The sequence below is a fragment of the Nycticebus coucang genome, chromosome X (assembly GCF_027406575.1).
Source record: "Nycticebus coucang isolate mNycCou1 chromosome X, mNycCou1.pri, whole genome shotgun sequence".
NCBI classification, from domain to species: Eukaryota; Metazoa; Chordata; class Mammalia; order Primates; family Lorisidae; genus Nycticebus; species Nycticebus coucang.
This window is the reverse complement of record NC_069804.1, coordinates 131,320,101-131,328,136: the sequence shown is the minus strand read 5'-3', so window position 1 is coordinate 131,328,136 and position 8,036 is coordinate 131,320,101. Positions and strand designations below refer to the sequence as shown.

Below are 8,036 nucleotides of genomic sequence, written 5' to 3'. Positions count from 1 at the left end.
AAATATGAGCTCCTTTGAAGGGGAGTGGGCGCTGCTCACGAGGAACGCAGTGAGAGGTGTGCTATGGCCGGGCGTAGTGGCTCACACCTGTAATCCTAGCACTGTGGGAGGCCGAGGCGGGTGGATTGCTTGAGCTCACAAGTTCAAGATCATCCTGAGCAAAAGCAAGACCCTGTCTCTACTAAAAATAGAAAAAAAAAAAAAAACTGAGGCAAGAGGATCTCTTCAGCCCAAGAGTTGGAGGTTGCTGTGAGCTATGACACCATGGCACTCTACCCAGGGCAATAGCTTAAGACTCTTGTCTCAAGAAAAAAAAAAAAAGAGGTGTGCTACAAGAGGCATTGTTTGTGCTTCAGAGCTGCGTTGGCTCAGAATCCTTCCTGGCTAGCCACCCGATCTTCAGTGGGTGAGAATAACAACTAACATTTGGATACTTACATGGCGCCAGGCATTGTTCTGAAAGTTTTACATTTATTGCTTCATTTAATTGTCACACTATCCCTGGAAAGTTGGTATTATTGCTATTTCCACTTACTTCTTGTCACCAGCACCCCAGGCTTGCCCCAGTTGACTTGTCCCAGAGAAGGAGCTTTGCTCTGTCTGGACAAAGCACCCTACAAGCCAACTCACCTCTGTGGGCAGAATGCTCACTTGGTAGCTACTGTGTGTTTCATGAGGCAACCCCAACCCAACCTTAGGAAACCTAGGACTCCTAGCAGGGTGTTATGGAGGAGCTCCTGAACTTGTTCTTTGGGGCAATGAACTGAGCACATGAATATTCCAGAATTGGGACAATGGGAACTAGTTACACTGTTATAGTTTTATCACCTGTCACCTCAGTAACCAACAGGCAGAGACTTGAGTGAGTGACCTACAGGACAGGTCAGCTTAGATGAGAGGGAGGGCATGGCTCTCTATGCCCTGGAAAAGCTACTCATCTAGAACATTGCAGGGAAGGGTTTGGGGGATTGGAGAAGGGCATGAAGATATGCAGGATGCAGAGCAGAGAGTAGTGGAAAGGGAGGCTAGGGGGAGGAAAGGAGAAAGTTGGCCTGCTCCATAACTTTTTTGATGGCCAATCTCGTGTAGCAGTCATTAGCCTTGCTGAGAAAGAGTCACAGAAGGAAGTGAGATTAGGAAGTTCAATCAGTTCAAACATTGAACCAGGGCTGTGGGGCTCTTTGAACATTTTTTCCATTTCCTTGCATAACGACAGCCACAGAAGCAGAGGAGGAGATTGGGAATGTGGCCTGAGGTCTTGGTTTATCATTGTCTAAATATATATTTACCAAAGACTTGCCAAACAGGGCTTTTTAAAGTTCTGAGTAATGTCATTTCTGGTATTTTCTTAGGGAAATGTGCTTATTGCTTCATCAAATGATGGGTTATTTATTGGTAGAAAAAAGTACCCAGGAGGACCACTTCCCCACATTGTTTAGTGACTTTTACACACACTTGGAAGTCATATTTATATAACAGCTGAGGACTAGCAGTTACTAAATAACAGGAAATTCTGAAAAAGTTTTAGTATATATGATAGCAAGCAAGACTTTAGGTAGAAATGGTTTCACATCCACTTTGTAATATTGAAGCTGAACTTGGTGTGTTTTCCTCTCTCAGCAACTGAATAGGAATACTTTGTACCCAGGAGTCAGTGGTCATTTGACAACATGTAATGGGCATTCACTATTGCCACCATCCTGCCTGTAAGAACAGCTATTACTTATGAAACATTGTCTGCCAGACATTGGGCTAAGTAGATTATCTCATTTTATCTGATAATCACCCTGCTCAGCGTTACTACCTCCCTTGTACAGATGAGGAAACTAATAGTTGGAGGCATTAAGGAACTTGCTCAGGGCCAGAATTCAAGCCAGTCTCTCTGCTTTCAAAACTTGCATCCTAAACTATAGTAACAACCACAGTAATGACAACTGACTTTTACTGGATACTTACCATGGACCAAAGCACTTAGTGTTGTGTGTGTATCATCTTGTGACAACCCTATGAGCTCAGCATTATTCTTTTTTTAACCAATATGATTTATTATTTATTTATTTATTTTTGAGATGGAGTTTTACTATGTCATCCTCAGTAGAGGGCCGTAGCATCACAGCTCACAGCAACCTCCAACTCTTGGGCTTAAGCGATTCTCTTGCTTCAGCCTCCCAAGTAGCTGGGAGTACAGGTGCCCGCCACAATGCCCGGCTATTTTTTTTTTTATTGCAGATGTCATTGTTGTTTAGCTGGCCCAGACCGGGTTCTAACTCACCAGCCTGGGTGTATGTGGCCGGTGCCCTACCCACTAAGCTATGGATGCTGCCCCAATGTGATTTATTTTTAAATACAAATAGGGACTGAACATACATGCATCAGACTGTACTCTCATTCACTGACATGAGTGCATCTCCAAACATGCTAATATACAAATAAAGACACACACTCAAATAACAAGCCACAGAGCACCAACCATTTTCTAAGACCAAAATTTTCACACAAATATCCTGGCAAATACAGCAAAATCTCAGTGTAAATTAACACGTGTACATGTATAAATATACATATATATATATACCATAATCCAAAGTGGCACATGGACACATAATATAGGTGCTTATGTACCTATGTATAACCATAGAGCTCAATCAGAAAACAATGCAGACAGACATGATATATGACACATAGAGTAAGCTCAGGAGCTTGGCACTTCTAGGAGATACCATATCTGCTATGAAGTCAGCAAAGCCGAGATATATTAGTTGGCACTGCACAACCTTTAGTCTGGAGCAACTCGCAGAATTGAGAGTAGAGTTTACAGAGAAGACCATGAGCCCAGACTGGGTTACCATAATGAGCCTGACTTCAAGGTTCCACCTTGATGAATCAGTAATAATGGTATGTCCTCAAGTGTGTCTGTAGGTAGCACATTTAACCCAGAGCTTTACACATGCTTTTAATCCTCATTACAACAATTTCTATTTATTGCTATGTATAAGGACAGAAATTAAGCACTCCATATTTTTATCCTCATGACCAACCACTTTATTGAGGAACACTGAGGCTCACACAGAGGAATTCTCTTCCAAGGATTATAAACACAAGAGCTGGAATTTGAGCCCTTGCCTTTCCAACGCTGGACCCACAATGCTTTGTAGACTGTTTGAGGCTAGATCTTAGCTACTCCCATTTAAGTCAGTTCCTATTTATTTCCAGATACTGCTTCATCAGAACATGGATGTTCATCCAGATGCCTTGTGAATAAGTTTCCCCACAGTATTCAGGGCATAACTCCTGGATGAACCCCAAGGCATCCTAAGTTATGCTCCTACCCCATACTCTTAGACCTTAGAATACTTCCTCTGAAAACCTAGAGCCACCATTCATACAGGCCTCCCTTTACTTAATACATCCTGATCGAGGGTGTGCGTTGTCTGTCCTATTCTACTCATTGCTAATACAATCCTACACCCAGTTTGCCCACTGGAGCACAGGGCAGCAGAGGACAGGAAGAAAACTTCCCTTGTTTAGATAAATATAAAGAGATGTGAGATAAAGATTCTTCTTTAGACTCAATCACTTTATTAATCACCCTCCTCCTCCCTTCCCAGGCTTGCTTCCAGAACCATCATCCTTGGAGTAATGGGCTACATCAGGATCAACAGTCTGACACTTCTAGTCTGACACTAGATGTATTAGACCAGATTATTTCATTGGTGGAGGAAGACTTCTCCTTACCCGTAAGTGCTGAAAACAATCATCTCGTGAATCCTGAAAGTGCAGATGCAACTAACCATAATTCACATGAGCTTTCTGATATCGATATCGAGAATCCTGGAGAGACTCCTGGTGCTTCTGCGTGGGCTTCATCAGGGGACGCTGATCCTCTTGATATTCAAGACATAACTCTGGATGCTTCTAATATTCCTTGGGCCTCTACTCCCTATGAGATAGATGAATTTGTGAAGTTATATGACTTACCTGGGGAAAACGATCCTAACATGCTAGATCAATATCTTTACCCAAAGGACCTTGATTGAGGGGCTACAGCCATCACTGAACTTGAGTATAACTTTTACTGTATCTATAGCTCCTGAGAAAGACCTGTAATCCAAATCCTGACCAACCAAGAGACATTTCCAAACACCTTGAATGAGTTGATTTAGTCTAATGAGGTCAGAGTCAAGGCATGTATCTTTTTCTATAAAAAAAAAATCCCTTTACCTTTCATCATTGCCTGCATATTCTGTGTTCTATTAGAGTGCCTCCTCACCCATATTTCAGTATCAAAGACAGCAGTCCAGCCTGTCCCCATGTTATTCCCTTTGTGCTGGACAGGAGCTGGTGCAGCTGGAGCTGGGCAGTACTACCCTTCCACCTCCTGCCCGCCAGGTCCATGCCCTCTTTATGTCATCACTGCACCCAAACATGTCATCCTGGGGCTCCCCGGGCATCCTCCACATGTAGCTACAAGACTACAGCACTCTTGGGGCCTGAAAAATCTTCCTGTTCTCTTCTACGGAGCCTGGGATCGTGATGAAACACTTTTCCTCCACATCTGAGTGAAACTTCTCAGCAACCACAGGAGATAATGATGCTTGAATTAAACAATTAATCTCAAAGCTCTTGAGATTAATAATGGCAGGAAAACCATCAGCTTTTAAAGTAATTCTCCTTGGAGATGGTGGAGTTGAGAAGAGTTCTCTTATGAACAGATATGCAACTAGTAAGTTTGCTACCCAGCTGTTCCATACAATAGGTGTGGAATTTTTCTATAAAGATTTGGAGGGGGATGGACATTTGGTTACTGTGCAGATTTGGGACATAGCCGGTGAAGAGCAATTCTGAAGCCTGAAGACGACATCTTACAGAGGTTCTGCCTATTGGTCTGCTTACTTTTAGTGTCCATGATTCACAAAAGTTCCAGAACTGGAGTAACTGGAAGAAAGAATTCATATATTATGGGGATGTGAAAGAGCCCCAAAACTTTCCTTTTGTGATTTTGGGTAACAAGATTGACATAAGTGAATGGCAGGTGACTATAGAGGCCCAGATCTAGTGTAGGGATAACGGTGACTATCTTTACTTTGAAACAAGTGCAAAAGATGCCACAAATGTCACAGCAGCCTTTGAAGAAGCAGTTCGGAGAGTTCTTCCCACCGGAGATAGGTCAGATGACTTGGTTCAGACAGATACCATCAATCTTCACCGGAAGTCCAGGCCCAGCTCATCTTGATGATTATTAAAGAGATAGTTCATAGATTCTAACCGACTCACATGTATACAGAAAATAAATACCAGGGAGCAGAGGGGATTACGGTTTGTAGCAGTGTATTATCTACTAATAAAAGTAAACTAACGCATATGTTGCTGCTTCATTAGTTGGTGAGGGAAGGGGCACCTCCGCTCCCTGAAGAATCTATTTACTCAGTAATAGCACTTTACATTTATAAATTGTCATGGTTGTCTAATAACGTTTCTTTAATTCAAATATGTAAGTTATAGAGCCAATATATGAAATGTCCAAGACTTCAATTATAATTAAAACAAAAAATTTGAAAAAATCTATGCAACACACAATAATGTCAAGACCTTTTCATAAGTGAAGAAAATCCAGCCATTAACAATGAAACTGAGCTATACGCAATGTTGTTTGCACTGCTATTTGTGACAGCAAAATATTGAAAAAAGCCTATAAGTCCATCAACAGAAGACTGGATTAAAAATTATGTGTTGAATGGAAAGCAGAGAGAGAAAGAAGGAGGGAGGGGAAGGGAAAGGAAGAGCAGAGAGAGGGAAAGAGGGAGGGGGTGGGGCCTTGGTGTGTGCCATACCTTTTGGGGGCAAGACACGATTGCAAGAGGGACTTTGCCTAACAAATGCAATCAGTGTGACCTGGTTTCCTGTACCCTCAATGAATCCCCAACAATCAAAAAAAAAAAAAAATATATATATATGTGTGTGTTCAAAATGGGAAAAAAACGATGAAACTGAGATTAATAAAATGTTCATGCTTTAAATAATAGAAACAGGGCGGCACCTGTAGCTCAAAGGGGTAAGGCGCCGGCCCCATATGCCGTAGGTGGTGGGTTGAAGCCCAGCCCCAGCCAAAAACTGAAAAAAAAAAAAATAATAAATAAATAATAGAAACAAAGAAATCAGACTCTAAAGTCACTTCTCAGAGCAACTGAGTTTCTTTCAAGTTGATCGTGTGAAGAGAACTTCAAACACTTTTTTTCTTTCTTTCTTTCTTTTTTTTTTTTTTGAGATAGTCTCAAGCTTTTGCCCTGGGTAGAGTGCCGTAGCGTCACAGCTCACAGCAACCTCAAACTCTCGGGCTTAAGCGATTCTCTTGCCTCAGCCTCCCCAGTAGCTGGGATTACAGGTGCATGCCGCAACGCCTGGCTATTTTTTGTTGTTGTTGTTGTTTTTGGTTGCAGTTGTCATTGTTGTTTGGCAGGCCCGGGCTAGATTCAAACCTGCCAACTCCAGTGTATGTGGCTGGCACCCCAGCTGCTGAGCTACAGGCACCGAGCCAACTTTAAAGACATAAAAGCACAAAAAGTTTGATGACTCTTGAGTAAAGATTATTTTCTAAATGAAATTACTGCAAGTGAACAGATTAACATTCTGTAAAGAGAGTTAAACTCTTTTACTTTGAAGGCCCTGCTGGAGATTTGCTCCTGCTGTAATTCACAACTTGGAGAGGCAAAACTAAAACAGTTGTTGCTAAGTTCAGGTGCTGTGGGAGGAACCCCCTCCCCCCCCAAAAAAATGGTCTGAACTGAAAATCTCCCTCACTATCACCCTGATTGTGAACTGGCAAATTATCCAAGGAAACTTGGAATTGTTCCCTAATGGGAAGCCAAAACCACCAGACCATGCAATCATGGTTAGTTCAAGTGTTACTTCTTTTTTTTTCAGTTTTGGCTGGGGCTGGGTTTGAACCCACCACCTCCAGTATATGGGGCTGGTGCCCTACTCCTTGAGCCACAGGCACTACCCCAAGTGTTACTTCTTGGTTAACAGTGGTTAAATTTCATAGCCTATCACAGAGGCCTTGGAGCGTTTCATACTGGTGATTGCACTTCATAAGTTTCTCAGAGATTTCACTGAAATTTTTCTTGTATTCTTCTAGAACTTTCTTCATGGAAGTGAGTTTCCCTTTTATAGAGGTCAATTCTACATCCTTGCTCTGTATTTTGCTGAATATATATATTCTCCATCTGTTTCAGATGGTCCTCAGCCATGCTAAAATTATATTCTTGATAGAGACACTCCTGATATACCTGCTATATCCAGAAGGCCAGAGCTTAGGGGCTAATATCCAACACAATCTCTGGTAGCAGTCTGGCCTATACCATAGCTTTATATTTCTTTGATGGACTGGGTTCTGTGTGGAAAATATCTAGCATTCCAGAAAGGGTACTGTTGCAAGCAGAACAGATGCTGGTGAACAACTAAACTTACCACTCTCATGCTGATCACAGAAGATGCGAGAGTAGGCGGTGACCCATGCATAACCAGAGAGTATGGTGTAACACTTTCAATAATTACAGAGCTGCATGTCTTCACACAAAGACATAATAGTAGATTGAGGTCTCCGGATGCTGAAAAGAGTCATTTTTACAAGTTACTTGCATAAATCATTTCTGGTAGAAAAGTCAGCTTTCATCTTTTGTTTGAAGAATCATCTTCCTCTGTGCGTAAAAGAAAAATGCAGACATCATCTTTGTATAACCATGATTTATACCACTGAAGAGGTCCAGACTAGAAAAGTAGACTCAGATCTTGTTTTGGTCTCCTGAAAATTTACTTCTCTGGTATCATATGAATCCAGCTTCTATCCAGGAATCAAGTTAATCTGTGGCATCTAGCAACAACCTAAAAATCTCTGCCTTTATGGTCCCACGAGCCTTTTACCTTTTCTATTGAGAATGTCCAAATCCAAGCCCATTTGGTTTTCAGGGGGTCTGTAGATATTATAAAGGCTTACATAGATACACTTCTTCTTCTTTTTTTTTTTTTTTTCCGACAGA

General features: G+C 41.8%; 2 pseudogenes; one reads left to right on the top strand and one right to left on the bottom strand.

The window, feature by feature from the left end:
- The first annotated feature begins 4,635 nt into the window (after positions 1-4,635).
- LOC128578090 (ras-related protein Rab-9A-like) lies at positions 4,636-5,233 on the top strand (annotated as a pseudogene).
- A 1,285-nt stretch (positions 5,234-6,518) lies between these two features.
- On the bottom strand, positions 6,519-7,582 carry LOC128577013 (E3 ubiquitin-protein ligase CCNB1IP1-like; annotated as a pseudogene).
- Between the last annotated feature and the right edge of the window lie 454 nt (positions 7,583-8,036).